A 17,978-nucleotide genomic window follows, 5' to 3' on the forward strand; every position below is an offset into this window, starting at 1 on the left:
ATGTGTGCATACACATGGACTTTCATCTGAAAACTTCCGAGGCTAATTTTATCTTTTTTTCTGTCATCTTTTACATCCCAATCACCTTCTTCAACTTACCTCAAAGCTCCTCCACAACTCATTTTCTACTCAGTGCTTTTTCCACAGAGAAACGCTGTTATAAATATGTTCCATTCATTAAATAAGGTAGTTGAAAACCTGAATAAAATTAAGAGTAGTAGAAAACTGGAAAAAAAAAAAATAAGTGAAACTTTAAGAGACAAAAACCCAAAATATCTGAAATTTGAAATGCACTAGAAAATATCACATCTTGCAGATTTTTTAATCATCCAGTTGGCAAATCTTTTTTCCATTCTGGAAAGCAACTCTTGAAACATTATTTCCTCTAGATAGCCTTCCCAGATTGATGCAAAGAAAGAGCTCTGCTCATGACACTCCTGTAGTTACTTCCTCTATTTTGACTTGGTTCAGCCTGCCTTAAAAGCAACTATTCTTGACCTGTATTAACATACACATTTCCCTGCTTATCTGTGGCTTGTCTTAATGTGTTAAGTTAGATCTGTGAATCCTCTATGTGTACATCCATCTCCGTGAACCTGACTTTGACTTCAAAGGCACTGTGTTCTTAGAGTTTACTAAGACTGGCCTTATTATTTTTAAAAAGATGACATCCCAAATTCCTATATCTGACTTTACTTCTAAATCCCTAATAAAAATTAAATGCAGAATGTTTTCTTTGGGGAAGATGGAGTAGACACACTTTTCCCTATTCTTCCCATTAAGTACAACTAAAACTCTGGATAGTGTATAAAAAAACAAAAGAACTCTGAGTGGTAGAGAGAAGAAGGTAGAGACTAGGGAACTCAAGACCCAAGGGGTGACATGGGGGTGAGTTCCCTCAGTTTTCTTTTTGCCTTATATGTCCCAGGGTACTAAAGACAATGGCAACGTGGAAATACCAATGAGCACAGACGTAAGACGTGCCGAGAAAAACCTAGCTAAGGACTAGGAGGACAGAAAACTTTTAGACAGTAAGTGCTGTGCTGCAACCAAACACCTCAGGAAAAAACGAAACCCTGGCCCTATCCTAGAGCCCCCACCAGCACAATCCATGAAAGCAAAATGTGATAAATTGAAATTCATAAAAATTTTAACACATATGCTCTGTGAAAGACTCTGTTAAGAGGATGAAAAGGTAGGCCTCATGCTGGGAGAATATATTTGCAAACCACATACCTGACAGGAGATTAATATCTAGAACTACAAAGAACTCTCAAAACAATACAAAAATTATCCAGGCATCATGGCGCATGCCTGTAATCCCAGCTACTCAGGAGGCTGAGGTGCAAGAATTGCTTGAACCCCGGAGGCAGAGGTTGCAGTGAGCCAAGATCACACCACTGTACTCTAGCCTGTGCGACAGAAGGAAAATCTGTCTCAAAAAAATAAAAATAAAAATAAAAAAACTCTCAAAAACTGAACAGTAAATAAACCAACAATCCAATCAGAAAATGAGCAGGAGAGGCCAGGTGCGGTGGCCCACGTCTATAATCTCAGTACTTTGGGAGGCTGAGGCAGGTGAATCATCTCAAACTCCTGAGTTTGAGACCAGCCTAACCAATGACGAAATCCCGTCTCTACCAAAAATACAAAATTTAGCTGGACATGGTGGTGGGTGCCTGTAATTCCAGCTACTTGGGAGGCTGAGACAGGAGGAGCATCACTTGAACCCGGGAGGTAGAGGTTGCAGTGAGCCGAGATCGCACCCCTGGACTCCAGCCTGGGCAACAGAGTGAGACTCTGTCTCAAAAAAAAAAAAAAAGAGAAGACATGAACGGACGGACATTTCACAGAAGAGGATATACAGATGGCACATAAACGCATGAAAAGATACTCTACTGTATTAGCCATTAGGTGCATTTTAAAACCACAATGAAATACCATTACACATCTATCAGAATGACTGGAACAAAAAGTGGCAGCACTAAATTCTGCTAAAGATGTGGAGCAACTGGATGACTCATACATGGCTGGTGAGAAAGCAAAATGGCACAGCCACTCTGGAAAATAATTTGGCAGTTTCTTTAAAAAAAAAAAAAAACACGCAAATATCACATGACCAAAAAATTGAATTCTTGCTCATTTGTTCCAGTGAAATGAAAATGTATGTCTACATAAAAACTGGCACATGAATATTTCTAACAACTGTATTCATAATGGTCGAAAACTGGAAGAACACAAATGTCTTTCAACAAGTAAATAGTTCAACAACAACAGATGCTGGTGAGGCTGTGAAGTAGGAACGCTTCTACACTGTTGGTGGGAGTATAAATTAGTTCAACCATTGTGGAAGACAGTGTGGTGATTCCTCAAGGATCTAGAACCAGAAATACCATGTGACCCAGCAATCTCATTACTGGGTATATACCCAAAGGATTATAAATCATTCTCCTATAAAGACACATGCACATGTATGTTTATTGCAGCACTATTTACAATAGCAAAGACTTGTAACCCACCCAAATGCCCATCAATGATAGACTGGATAAAGAAAATGTGGCACATATACACCATGGAATACTATGCAGCCATAAAAAGAATGAGTTCATGTCCTTTGCGGGGACATGGATGAAGCTGGAAACCATCATTCTCAGCAAACTAACACAGGAACAGAAAACCAAACACTGCATGTTCTCACTCATAAGTGAGAATTAAACAATGAGAACACATGGACACAGGGAGGGGAGCATTACACATGGGGCCTGTTAGGGGGCAGGGGACAAGGGAAGGAAGAACATTAGGACAAATACCTAATGAATGCAGGGCTTAAAACCTAGATAACAGGTTGATAGGTGCAGCAAACCACCATGGAATATGTATACCTATGTAACAAAACTGCACATTCTGCACGTGTATCCCAGAACTTAAAGTAAAATAAAAAAAAAAATAGTTCAACAAAATGTGATATATCCATACCATGGATACTACTCAGCAATAAAAAGGAGTAAACTACTGACACACACAACCTGGATGAATCTTCAGAGAATTATTCTGAGTGAAACAAGCCAATCCCCACAGGCTACATACCATATAATTCTATTTATATAACATTCCTGACATGACAAAATTACAGAAATGGAGAACAGATCTGTGGTTGCCAGGAGTTAAGGAAGGGATGGGGCAGGAGGAAAGTGGGTGAAGCTCTCAAAGGACAAACATGAGGGATATTTGTGTTGAAGGAAAAGTTCTGTATCTTGATAATCAATTTCAATAACCTGGTTGTAATATTGTTCTCTAGTTTTGCAAGAAATTGAGTAGAGGGTGTACCAGATCTCTGTTTTATTTCTTACAACTGTGAAAGTACAATTATTGCAAGATAAAAAGCTTATTTTTTAAAAAAATGAATATACCAGATGAGATCATATTTGACTTTTTTTAGTCTTTTAGACCTTAGTGTAAAAAATATTTTGATGGATGATCCTTCAGGGAGAACAGGATGACCCTGGGTGCCTTGTGAAAAGAAAGTGGGCACACAACAGAGGTTAAAAGCACCAGAATGAGGCCAGATACAGAAGCTGAGCTTCACCAACTTTTAAATTAAGTTGAGAGCTGCTTCTGGTAGTTTCCTTTGCATAATTTCTTTCTTTCTTTCTTTCTTTCTTTCTTTCTTTCTTTCTTTTTCTCCCCCCCCAGAGTCTTACTCTGTCTCCCAGGCTAGATGGAGTGCAGTGGCACGATCTCAGCTCACCACAACCTCCACCTCCCAGGTTCGGGCAATTCTCCTGCCTCAGCCTCTCGAGTAGCTGGGACTATAGGTGCCCACTACCACACCTGACTAATTTTTGTACTTTTAGTAGAGACAAGGTTTCACCATGTTGGCCAGGCTGGTCTCAAACTCCCAACCTCAAGTGATCCACCCACTTCGGCCTCCCAGAGTGCTGGGATTACAGGCGTGAGCCACTGCACCCGGCCTGCGTAATTTCTTAATAGGCCAACACATATATACTCTTAAATACAATATATCTTTCATGCTACTGCTACTCAAAATATAATTGATTCATGTCATAGGACTATACTTAGAGAAGACTACTTTCAAGCCAAGATAACTTTTGTTTACTGAAGCCTCATCTGCTTTAGTGGTATTTATAGGCTTGAAGGACAAGTGAAATAATATTTGGCTTTGGTTTCCCACCAAACCTCCCTGTCTCTTCTCTTCCAGAGATTATAGGTGGTGTATGCCCTCATCTAGTCAATTCTCCATTGTAAAAATGGTGTTTGTTCAGTTTTTATGAGTCTCCTGTTACTGTTCTCTGTGCACAGCCTCCCTGTGCAGTGGCCAGTACATCACCACCATTGCTACAGTATCAGCTCTCCATTTCCACCCCAACACTGCCGCCACCCCATACTCCCTGGAGTTAAAGGGATGCTTTCTCACTTAATGCAGTGAGTTAAAACCACAAAATTAAATTTATTTCCATTTTTCTGTCCTTTTTGTTGAAGGAGTTGGGCCCAGTGTCCTGGAGACCATTCCACAAGGCACATACACCTACTCCTATCTGCCCACACCAGAGCAGGTCATTTTTAACATCTCCTCTATATGACAAAATTGCTTTCAGTAATAATCATGAAATTGAACAAATAATCATGATGGCTAGAAAAGAAACACAGATAATGGGGGTTTTATTTTATTTAAATGTGTATGGATCTATGTATGTATATATGCATATACATGACAGTAAAAAAGTAAATACTGCATATAAATATTGCAATGCATAAAAGGAAATCAGTAATAGATTAACACTTTTTGATTATAATACATTTTTGGAGTCAAAGATTTAGAAAAGTTTATACTTACATATTGGTGTTTTACAATAATGAAAAATGACAGTTTAAAACAACAGAAAAACTCAAAAGGCAGAAATTTTCATTTTAAAGATATTAGTTGGTAATAAAATTTAATGGACTAAAATTTGCACTTATTAAACAAAATAAATCACCTCAAATTTTATAACTTGTTCCACTGATTTAAATTTCCAAAATAATTTAAAAGTCTAAATAGTTACATAGAAAGATGGAATTTTAGTAACTCAAGTTTGTTTCTTTGTTTTTATAATCACTTTGGTATGAGCACTTATTTCTAATCTACTGCTTAAACGTAGGAATATGTAATATCTCTAGAGTTGGAGACACAAAGCAAGTTCACGTGATTTTGAACCATTACTAACTTATTCTTAAAACAAAAGCATGTACCTAAGTCTGAATATATTTGGAGACAACTGTATAACTGGCAACTCTCCATATTAACTATCATGTATAATATAATAATAAATGATAAGTAATAAAAATGTGTTAATTTGAAGTTTGCATATATTACTAAAATTTAACAGGTAACTTCAGCAATTGTTTAGAACTTAGACCAAACAAAAGATTTTTATTGGGGAAGAGTGTTTTATCACTGACATTATTTAGAATTGATGGCATGTAGTGATAATAGAAAGTATATATACTTTAGCTTGACTCTATTATTGTTTTGATTCCCTAGAGAAAATGCACCTCTTATGGCCTGCACCCAGGGATCACTCCCGCCACCCCACACTTGTTTTGCCACTACATAAAAGACCTGGCTTCTATAATGTGTACCCTGATTGGTCTCTCCTCCTGATGGCTAACTGCTTCTTACATTCATAGCAAGAAAATAATTCTCAGTCTATTAAGGGTAAGAGAACAAATCTTCTGTTCCCTTCTGCTTTTTTATTGCCATAAGAAGTGATTCAACATATTCTTGGCAAGTGGGAGGGAACCTTCCACGGGATGGAATAAAAGAGACTCTCTCCTCCAGAGAATGCTGTTTTGGCAATTTGGTGGGAGAGATGTGTCGGTAATATTTAAAGAAGGGCTTCTTACCTCCCGTTCACCGGCTCTGATTTGGTCTTTTTTATACTGAAGAAGCTCTTACTAGTTCTTTCAGAGAGGGTGTGTAGGTGCTAAACTCTCTTAGTTGTTGTAAGGCTGAAGTTTTTCTTTTTTAGCCCTCTCACATGATGGTTTATCTTGGTGGTTCTTAAGTATAGTTCCTTTCATAGCAGAATCTGAAATACAGAGGAACTAATAAGTTCCTAATAAGACAGGTATATTCTCAGCCCACCCAAGACCTACTGAAGCAGAAATTCCAGGGATTGCCTCTGCAATCTGCATTTTTATAAACCCTCCAGGTGATTTTGATGCAAAATCACTAATGTTGGAAAACTACTCATTTAACTAGCTAAAGACTCCTACATGCATACTATTTTTTTTCTTACTACTTTGAAAATATTATTTATGGTCTCTCAGCATCTATTGTTACAGATGAAAAGTCTACTGTCATTCTGTGTTTCTATCCAGTTGAACCATATAAAATTTCTAGTATTTGACCATGTTTTATTGAGATAAATTTACAAACAATAAAATTTACCTTTTTTTTTTTTTGAAACGGAGTCTCGCTCTGTCGCCCAGGCTGGAGTGCAATGCTGGAATTTTGGCTCCTGCATCCCCTGCCTCCTGGGTTCAAGCAATTCATGTACGTCAGCCTCCTGAGTAGGTGGAATTACAGATGTGCACCATCATGCCTGGCTGATTTTAGTGGAGACAGGGTTTCACTAAGTTGGCCAGGGTGGTCTCCAACTCCTGGCCTCAAGTGATCCACCCACCTCGGCCTCCCAAAGTGCTGGGATTACAACAGGTGTGAGCCACCACACCTAGACAAAATGTACCAATTTTAAGTATGCAGTTCAGTGAGTTTTGATAAATGTGCAGTAAAGTAACTACCATCACATCAAGGTATAAAATATTTCCATCATCCAAAAATATTCCCTCCTGATTCTTTATATTCTAGTCCCTCTTCTCCCCTCTGGCTCCTGGCAACCATTAATCTTTTTTTTTTTTTAAGTTTTTAAACTTTTTATTTGCATATTTAAAAAATTGTGCATTCCAATAATTAAAATCATTTGAACAACAAAAAAAAAAATGGCCCTCTGATTAAACTGCATTACAGCCTGCAGGACACCTTGGGCCAGCTTGGTTTTACTCTAGATTTCACTGTCGTCCCACCCCCACTTCTTCCACCTCACTTCTTCCTTCACCAGTATGCAAGTTATTTCCTTCCCTGCCAACCAGACAGACAGATGGGAGAGGCAGGCGCAGCCTTCGTTATCAGTAGTTCTTTGATGTGAAAGGGGCAGCACAGTCATTTAAACTTGATCCAACCTCTTTGCATCTTACAAAGTTAAACAGCTAAAAGAAGTAAAATAAGAAGGCAATGCTCGTGGAATGTACAGTGCGTATTGGCGGCGCACACCTTATTACGATTCGCCTGCTTGCTTCTCCTGTTCAATCGTTTCTTTGGAAGGCAGTGGATTTTTCTCTTGCGTCTCTGTCTTCTTCAGTTTCGACTTATCGAATTCTCGATCTCAGCCATATCGGGTTTGTCAGACATGGTTGCGGAGGAAAAGCTGAGCGAGGCACGAGAACGATCGAAGTCTGGTCTGCGCAGTGGCCACCACCGAGTTCAACCACTAATCTTTTAGTCATTAAAGGTTAGATTGAATTTCCTGGAACTTCACATACATGGACTCATACAGCATATGCTCTTTTGTATCTTGTTCCTTTCGTTTAGCATAATGCTTTTGAGGTTCGTTCATGTTATTTACTGCCTTTTTATTGCAGACTATTATTCCACCGTGTGGATAAATCACCATCTGTTTATTTGTTCACAAATTAGTGAACATTTGGGTTAATACATTTTATCTGGTTTTCTAGCTATTTACATAGGAAGGGCAATTCCCATAGCAGTTAATCCTTCATACGCATAAGTAGAAGTTCTACTCAATCATTTTTGAGTTACAATTGATCTATATTTCGTATTGCCTAACTCAATAGATAATCTGTGCTTTCCATCATAAAGCTTTAAGATTTTCTTTTCACTTGACTTTCTATATGTCTACTACACCATGTCTAGATCTCGATTTATTTTTACTTATTCTACTCAATTATTTGTGCAATTTCTGCCTGAGGAATCATGTTTTTGATTCAGAAACATTTTCAGCCATTATCTCTTCAAAACTTTCTCTCCTCCTTTCTCTATTATCTTTCTCTGCAATCTCTACTAGAAGTATAATGTAATCTTTTATTTCAAACTCCATGTCTCTTAATTTCCTTTTAATTTTTTCTATCTTTTCTCTCTCTGGTCTGTGTGATTAGAATATATCTAATTCTGTCATTTCTCTTCAACTAATCTAAATCACTATTTAATCCATTCACTGGTTTCCTCAAAATTTTAACTTCTAGAATTTCTATATGTTCCAATTATTTATTACTGCATAACAAATTACCTCAAAATTTTGCAGCCCAAAACAATCATTTTATTTTGCTCATGATTTTTTGGGTTAGGAATTCAAAAAGGGCTCAACTAGAGGTTTTGCCTTAGGGTCTCTTAAGTAATTGCAGTCAGACTGTGGCTACAGCGGGAACAGCAGAGGACTGGAGAAATTGGGGAATGGCCAGATAGCTCTTTTCCTCTCTGCAGTTATAGCACCTCTCTACGTGTGGTCTCTTTGCATGGGCTAATTTTGGCTTCTTCACACGTGACAGCCTCCAAGCAGGTGGACTCCTTACACAGTAGTTTAGAGCTCCAGCACAAGTGATCCAGTAAGCAGGCAAAAACGGACTCACATTTCTATCTAGTCTCAGAAATCACACAGCATCACTTATACCACAGTCTATTAATCACAAGAGAGTCATAAGCATGTCCCTCAGGGGAAGGGACCCTACCTCTTAATGGAAAGAATACAAGTACACATTGTAAGAAAAGCATGTGAGATAGGAAAGCATTGTGGCCACTATCTGCAACAAACTTTGGAAGATGCAATCTACCATGATTCTTTTTCAAATCCCTCCTTTAAAAAAAAATAATGTCCTGGCCGGGGGCAGTGGCTCACGCCTGTAATCTCAGCACTCTGGGAGGCCAAGGCAGGCAGATTGCCTGAACTCAGGAGTTCGAGACCACCTGGGCAGCATGGTGAAACCCCATCTCTACTAAAAACACAAAAAATAAGCAGGGCATTGTGGTGGGGTCCTTTAGTCCCAGCTACTGGGGAGGCCAAGGCATGAGATTTGCTTGAACTTGGGAGGCAGAGGTTGCAGTGAGCCAAGATGGCACCACTGAACTCCAGCCTGGGTGACAGAGTGAGACTCTGTCTCAAAAAATAAAAATAATGTTCTATTCTTCCCTTACAAGTTCTATTCCTTCCTCTCTTTCTTTGAACATTTAAAAACACACTTGAAGTCTATTTTGCTTTGTGTCCTGGATTGTGAAGATGACTCCATGGAGCTTTTCCATAGCTTCCTTTGCTGTGGTTTCAACAGGATTCTCTGATTCCATGCAAGTATTTAGTTTATAAGCTTGGCTCAGGGCTTCTGTATCATGAGAATATTGTGAGAAATCAAGCCTGCATCGGTAGCACAGAATAAGGATTTTGGTTTCTCTTAGCTGACTCTTTTGACATTCATAACCCAGGGATGAAAGCCTGACCCATGCTCTGTAGGAAGCCCAGGTATAACCTGTGTCCATGTATAAGAGACTTCGACACTTGGCCATCCTCCTTGCCAGCTGTTAAAATCCATACCCTAAGGTAATGAGATTGCTCATGAAATGTAAATACCTGCACCTCTGTAGATTCTCTTAATTTCTGACACCAGCATTTTTATTTCTTACTAACAAGGTTGGCTACATACTTACAAATAAGTTCTATGGGTCACCTAACCTCCACTGTATGAAATAATAAGAGAATAAGGCTTTTGTGTTCAGGAATAACAAAGAGCATGGGTGTGTGTTTGGGAAAGCCAGGGAGAGAATGGACAAGTTCAGAGCCTGCTGAGTTCAGGTTATGGATGCCAGGGACCTATTATTAAAAAGTTGTTCCAATGTGAGTCCACTGCCCAGAATGGACCAAATGAGTCCAGAGGACTCAACGACCATTTTATACCCATCAGCTGACCATCCAGTATTCAGATGGGTAGAGTCTCTAAGCTATCTATTCTTATAGCTCTTGCCCACCAGATTTCCAGTTGAGAAACGAGTGGTAGCAACACCCTGCCCTGCCATGATTCTATGCAGGCCACAATGTTTGCCTATCCCAGGAGGCTGTCTCAGGAACGTTTTGGAAAATGCACAGGTTTAGGAAAGAGTTCTCTTACTTTTACCTCATGGAAGAGCAAACTATAATAGACCATCAAGAACTAGGGCAGCTGGAGGATTCATTCATGTCACAAGTCCAGAGATTTGAGGCACAGGGGAACATGTGTGAGATCCAGGGTTGCGAGAATCCTAAGGAAACTCCTCTAATCCCGATAGCTGGTTCTTGCCGGCGGAGGGGGATGAGATCTTAGGAAAGTTGGCTTTCAGTGCATTTCTTCCCATCTCCTCCCCACCTTAACACTTACTGACGCTAATTCAGAAGTCTGAATTGTTTTCAGACAGGTCTGAAAGTGTCCTCTCAGATGGAAACTCATGAGGTTCCATGTTTATACATCTGTTCTTGCATAAGCAAGATGATAATGACAAGATGACCCTACAACCACTCTCCATTCTCCAAGGTTCAGTTAAATTCCCTCCCCCACATGATGTCTTCTCCGTCAACTCCAGCCCGTTCTGGCCTCTCCTTTCTTTTGACCTCCAATTTATTTTTTATTCTATTTTCTACTCACATCACAAATGCCTCAGGATTTTTCCTGCCATTGTCTCCAAAGGTTATTTATTTCTCAAATTCTTTGTAAACTTTTAAGTGTTGAAGTTTGGTCTCCCTAACCAAATTATAGGATTTTTAGGTCCAGGAATGTGCATTTCACATCTTTATTTTAATAATTTATAGCATCACCATAGGATGAGCATGACACAAGGGCTCCATAAATATTAACAGATGATAGCTTATTTGTTCACTGTTCTTGTTTGGGAGTTTACGTGATTTACCACATATTCAGTAGCTGGGATGCTCTGGAATACAAAGGACCCTTGAAGAAGTGATTCAGTCTCACCGTGCTTCAGCTTCTCACCTGCAAGATGGAGACAGTCATACTTGCTGGTCTCTGCTACACTGGGAGATGAGAAGGTTGTTGTTGTTGCTGTTTTTTTTTTTTTTTTTTTAATTCCATGTGATGTAAATGTCTTTTAAAAAAAGCTTACTGTAAATTATTGGCACAGGTGCACCTCACTTTACACAAATGACATGGTCCTGAAACTTGGATGAAAATGAGTTTTCATCAATTGAGTTTTTTAGAATTTCATGATTTAAAGTTTAATATGGGTTTGTCAGTTGTGAAATTAAATATACAGTAGGGACTGGAAAAGAAGAAAAAAAAACCTTGGTCAGATTAACCTGACTTTAAATAAAGACTCTGCCTAAAAACCCTGAATGACTTTGTCTTCCACTTAGCTGGAAAATACAAAAAAAATTATACAGCGTGGGGGGGTATAGTAAGATAGGTTCAACCTCGACAAAATTGTTCAACCCTCCCCAACAAACTTATATGACTGAGATGTCACTTTGGGTGTCCCTCTGCCCAGCAGAGACTTAAGTAACTTAACCTAACCCAAACTCTCAACTTCCCTCCCAGTATGAGTCTGAAGACTCTCCTTATGGCTTATGCAAATACAACACTTACTTGCCTTTGGCTTGTCTATTCCTTCTGCATGTGTTTTGTCAGGAGGCTGAGGCAGCTAGGAGGCTCACCTTAACTCCTCTCATCATTTTCTGCAGGAAATTCTATTACAGTAGCGATTCTGTGAATTTCATAACTTCACTGAAGGCTTGAGGAGTTGTGGGACGGGATCATATGGAACACACAGTGCTTCTCACCAAAACAGTGTCCTTATACCCAGCCTCCTATCCCAGGAGTCATCCAAAAACCCTGTTCCTGAGATTACCTTCACATCCATGAGCAGCCTTCTGGGAAGTGCAGCCCACTTCCTAAGGCAGGTGCAGCCCTGCCTGGCCAGATGACCATCTCCAGCTTTTCTGGGATTTGGAAAATAAAAATTTGAGGGCCAAGCCTGGTAGCTCACACCTGTAACCCTAGCACTTTGAGAGGGCTGAGGCAGGTTTAAGGAGGAGTTCAAGACTAGCCTGGCCAATATGGCAAAACTTTATCTCTACGAAAAATACAAAAATTAGCCCAGTGTGGTGGCACATGTCTGTAGCCCCAGCTACTCAGGAGGCTGAGGAACGAGAATCTCTTGAACCTGGGAGGTGGGGGTTGCAGTGAGCCGAGATCATGCCACTGCACTCCAGCAAGACTCTGTCTCAAAAAAAGCAAAACAAAACAAGAAGACAAAAACAAAAAACAATAATTTAACACTTCATTGTACTTACCTTTTAAAAAACGTTTCTTTATTTCCATTTGCAGTGGAAAGCCTGGGTGGGTTTTGTTTTTGGCTTCACTAATTAAAGGCTTATTTCACCACTCGTTCCTGGGGTTCTATTTGTTTTTTCCTATAAGACCCTACTTTGCCAATTGTCTTTCTCTTTCCTTTCTTGAAACTCTCTCCACAGCTTATAAGCGTGCAAACTTTATTTCTTGTAAAAGAAACAGACAAAACAAAGCAAAATTGTCTTCAATTGTGCTTCTCTTCAAATTACTATCCTACATATTTTCTCTGCTTCATGTCAGGCAATAGAATTTTCTACAAGAGTTTCTTTAATTCCTCAGCTCCTATTCACTCCCTGACCCACTGTGTCCTGACTTCTGCCTCATCATGTCATTGAAACTGCCCTCATCTTGGTCACCAATGACCTGCTTTTGCTAAGTAACAACTAACAATAACAATAATATTTAGGATTTAATGAGGGCTCATTATACATCAGATACTGTTCTAGGTCAGTACTCATATATCCACAATCTCATTTGTCCTTTCAGCAGCCATATGAGATAGATACTGAGGTTGTTCCCAACTTATAGATGAGAAAATAGCCTTTGAAAAGTAAGATAAGGATTACGTAGCTATAAACTGCTGAACCAGGACTCAACCCCAATTCTTTTTTACTCCAGTACCAGTAATTGAATCACTTTAGCTCATGTACTAATACATTCTGTCTCTCTGGAAAATTTGCCCATAGCTGGGTGTGATGGCTCATACCTGTGATCCCAGTACTCTGGGAGGCAAAGATGGGCAGATCATTTGAGGTCAGGAGTTTGAGACCAGCCTGGCCAGCATGGCGAAACCCATCTCTACTAAAAATGCAAAAATTAACTGGGTGTGGTGGCGCGTGCCTGTAGTCTCAGCTGCTCAGGAGGCTGAGGCAGGAAAATCACTTGAACCCAGGAGGCAGAGGTTATAGTGAGCCGAGATCATGCCACTGAACTCCAGCCTGGGCAACAGAGAGAGATTCTATCTAAAAATAAATAAATAAATACATGCATACATACGTAAAATTGCTCATTACCACTCCCTCCTTTGTACAACTCTTTACTCTCTCAATTTGCATGATTCCACTGTCTCCTGCTTTCTGCAACATCTTCTTCTCAGTCTCCTCTATTTTGATCCATGTTTTAAATGTCCATGCTCTCTGGAGTTCTGTCCTTGGACTTCTTTTACTCTCAGACTACATAATCTCCTTGGGAAGGTTCATCTATTTGCTGGGGTCCTTTTGTTGTTGTTTGCTGATAACACCAACTGAATATCTAATTGTCTTCTGGACATAACTTGGACATCTCATGAACACACAAATTCAACATGCTCTAAAATGAATCTGCTGTTTGCCTCTCCTGCCATCTCCCCCTAGAAAACAATATGTTCCCCTGAGTGTTATATCTCAGTGAAGGGCACTGTTGTCTGCCCGATTGACAACCAAGTTATCCTTGACCTTTCTCTCCTGCAACTCTCACATCTGATCATCACCACAGCCAGTGAATTCTACCTCCTAAATAGTTCCCTCTCTCCCACTGTCACTTCCCAAGTTCAAGCCTACATAATTGCAACAGTCTCCTTGATGGTCTGTCTCTGTCTAGTCTTGCCATCTTCAATCCATTCTTTAGGTTGCAAGCTACAGGTTGGTTAGGATATGCTCTGCTTGGCTCTCATTGGCTTTGGACCAGCAGCTACTTTGGGCTTGAGTACTGCTCCATGTATCTCATGCTGGTACCCAAGATGGAGGAGCAGTGGCTACCCAGGAGACCACTGCAGCCTCTCTGGCTGATCATTCTGAAAGGTAAAAGTTATCTACTTCTCCCTTGATTAATATTCTTTGGTGGCTCCTTAATGCTTTCAGAAGACAATCCAAATCTATTATAATGTATTAATCAGCTATTGCCACAATGATGCTATGTAACAAACTACCCCAAAAACCAGAGGCTTACAACAACAATCCCTTATACTCAATACTCACAGATCTAAAGGCTGGCTACAGCTCAAGTGGGTTAAGCTAGAATTCAGGTTCCTGAGTTCCAGGATCCAATCTACGGGAGGAAGATTAGGTTCAGGTATGTACACAACAAAAAGATTTTCACAATAAAGGCCCTGCTTTGTCATTGAAGTTCCCAGCACAGAACCTGGTCTATATTAGGTGCTCAGTAAATGTTGAATGATTGAATGAAACCAGATAGAGCTGTCTCTGGGAAACCAAGACATTAAATTAACTTACGTATCTGCAGCCTCTCCGTCCTGCCTGCTATTTTCTCATTCACTGTGTCCTGTTTAGAAATCTGGTTCCCCACCATGATCACTTCTCTCTGCTCACTACCAAAACCCCCTCTCACAAAGGCCTTCCATGCAGTAATTTACACATTAATTAAAAAAAAATTCGTCTGTTAACTCCTCTAGATTTATTTATTGAGTTCTCACTGAGGAATCTGTAGCATCATTTTGACCTCTGCTGAAGGAATTTAAATTACTTGATAAAAGATAAAATGTTAACACTAAATATCAGGTTATATTGTACTCCAGGTAAGCTTCATTCAAAAGCCAGATTCAACTGCCATTAGTTTATCACAAATATGTAGCTCAACCCTCTCACAATCATTACAGGAAAAGTTTCACTCAATTAGATGCTTTATTTTAAGCCCCCCAGGATGGAAACTTTCTCTGAATGTACTATGGATAAAGACAGCTGTGACAGACAACAATCTTCACAAAACACACCAACATTCCTGCAAGACACCCCACAATTAATCCTTCAGCCTGTGGTATACACATGGCTTCTTCAAGTCAGATCCCACAATGCCCCCTAGAAATAGGTCATCTGAAATAAACATCAACTTTGCTTCGAAAAGATTCTATGCCTATGTGGTCATAGCCCAAAAAAAGAGTCCTCTGGGGAAACAGGACATGTAAACAGCAGAGCTCAGGCCTCCCTTGCAGCCTGTTCCTTCCTTCCCAGTGGCAACTTTACCTTTGCGCTCTCTGAAAGCAACGGCTTTCTGCTCTCTAAACTGGGTTTGAGTAAGGTCTTTCCCTCTCTCCCCCGATGGTTATAATCCCTTGACATAATACTCATTTGCAAGAACATTAAGTCATGTAAGCAGCAGCATTGCTCTATCCTCCTGATAATGCTGTAAAACAGCAAATTGTTTTTCCAACTTGTATTTTAGGTTCAGGAAGTATATGTGCAGGTTTGTTACACAGGGAAATTGTGTGCCTCAGGGGTTTGGTGTGCAGATTATTTTGTCACCCAGATAATGAGCATAGTATCCAACAGGTAGTTTTTCGATCTTCAACCTCCTCCCACCCTCCACCCTCAAGTAGCCCCCAGTGCCTATCACTTCCTTCTTTGTGTCCTTGTGTACTCAATGTAAAGCAGCAAATTTAGCTAGGGTGCATCTCTCAGCCAGATAACTAGGAACAGGATTTGGGGAGATGTGGGGGTGCAGAGGAAACTAACATTTATCGAGCAATTTTCATGCATCATTGTTCTATTATTTTACATACAGGATATAGTTTAATCCCCATAACACTTATCTGAGATACCTGTTATCATCTCTCTTTGTAAATAGGAAAGCCAAAGCTCAGAGAGGTTAATTAATTAGTCCTGGGTTCCACAGCTAGTAATAAGTAGAGATAGAATTAGAATCAAATTTGACCAGTCTCCAAAATCCATGTCCTTAGCACCTGCTACATTTCTCCATGATTGAGTCTGCTTAATGAGAGGATAAAAGACAAGTTTCCAGAATTTTGAGGTAAGTAAGGAACTGTTTTGATTAACCAATCAACAATCCCCCAATAAACAAGTGTGCATTTAAAGCCTTCTAATTGCTCAGCTCCAGGTTAGGCACTATGGGAAAGACACAGAGGTAGGTGATCAGCTCTCTGATTCCCAGTAGGTTACAACCCAGGAAAGGAGAAATGCATCTTACATCCAGGGATTTATCCACACTTGGATAAATTCAGTGGACTGAATAAGGAATGGATCAGTGAGGGTTCTAGTTGTAGGAAAATAAATTTAAGCAGAAAGAATCTATTTAAAAATTAGTGGACAGGCCAGGTATGGAGGCTCATCCCTGTAATCCCAGCACTTTGGGAGGCTAAGGCGGGAGGATCACATGAGCCCAGGAGTTCAAGACCAGCCTGGGCAACATGGCAAGACCCCATCTCTACTAAAAATACAAAAAATTAGCCATGCATGGTGGCATGGGCCTGTAGTCCCAGCTACTCGGGAGGCTGAAATGGGAGGATCACCTGAGCCTGGGAGGTCAAGGCTGCAGTGAGTCAAGATTGTGCCACTGCACTCCAGTCTGGGCGACAAAGCAAGATTCTGTCTGAAAAAAAAAAAAAGTTGACAAAACCACAATGAGCTATCACTTCATACCTACTGGGATGGCATAATAAAAAAGACAGATAATAACAAGTGTTGGCAAGGAAATGGAGAAATTGGAATTCTCACACCTTACTGGTGGTAATGCAAAGTAGTGCAACCACTTTTTTAAAGTTTTGCAGTTCCCCAAAAGGTTAAGCATAACTACCATATAACATAGCAATTCCACTCCTAGGTATATACCCAAGAGAAATCAAAATATACAAATATCTATAAATATTCATAGAGACATTATTCATAGCAGTCAGAAAGTAGAAACAACCCAAACGTCCATCACCTAATGAATGGATAAAGAAAATGTGGTATATCCATGCAATGGAACATTATTCAATCATAAAAAGGAACAAAATTCTAATACATGCTACAACATGGATGAACCTTGAAAACGTATTCAGTGAAAGAAGCCAGTCACACACACACACACACACACACACACACACACACACACACACACTATGATTCTATTTGTATGAAATGCCCAGAATAGGCAAACCTAGAGATGTAAGTAGATTAGCAGTTGCCTAAGAGGCTGGGAGTTGAGGGAGGAATGGAAAGTGACTGGTGGTTAATGAGTATGTTTTTTGTGTGTGTGGTGGGGGGGCAGTTAGAGGACAAAAACGTCCTGAAAATTACACTGTGTTGATCATTGCACAATTCTATGAATTTACTTAAAAATAGTGAATTGCATACTTTAAAATAGGCGAATTATCTGGCATGTGAATCATATTACAATAAAACTATTTTCAAAAACCTAGAGGGTATATTACAGAATCTCTGAGAGGCTGGAGAACCAGTCTTAGATTGTGCAGGCAGAAACAATGCTCCAAATTATGCAGGCAACTGGAACAGCAAGATATCACAGTCACTACTGCTGAGCACATACCGTGCTGCTTACCAAGACACTACCACCAAAGCAGAATTCAGCTGCAGGAAGCACAGCTATTTACTGCTTCTGGGAGCCAGGTGGTCTGCCACTGCTGCTGGCCCCACTGGCCACCAGAAAGGAGTCTACAATTTCCCACCTTTTTCTCACAGCTAGTTTAGGGTGTGGGCATTTCACTGGGAGAGTCTAGGTCACATGACCACACCCTACCTGCAAAGGAAGACGAGGACATGGGTATCCAGCATCGTTAGGGTGGTAGA

General features: G+C 40.0%; 1 pseudogene across 1 annotated transcript; it reads right to left on the minus strand.

Annotated features, from left to right (window-relative positions):
- Positions 1-6,920: 6,920 nt before the first annotated feature.
- LOC105507393 lies at positions 6,921-7,539 on the minus strand (annotated as a pseudogene). Its single transcript, XR_001001087.1, has one exon. The product of XR_001001087.1 is annotated as a thymosin beta-4 pseudogene (transcript).
- Positions 7,540-17,978: the final 10,439 nt, after the last annotated feature.

The sequence above is a fragment of the Colobus angolensis genome, unplaced genomic scaffold, assembly GCF_000951035.1.
Source record: "Colobus angolensis palliatus isolate OR3802 unplaced genomic scaffold, Cang.pa_1.0 Scaffold15, whole genome shotgun sequence".
NCBI classification, from domain to species: Eukaryota; Metazoa; Chordata; class Mammalia; order Primates; family Cercopithecidae; genus Colobus; species Colobus angolensis.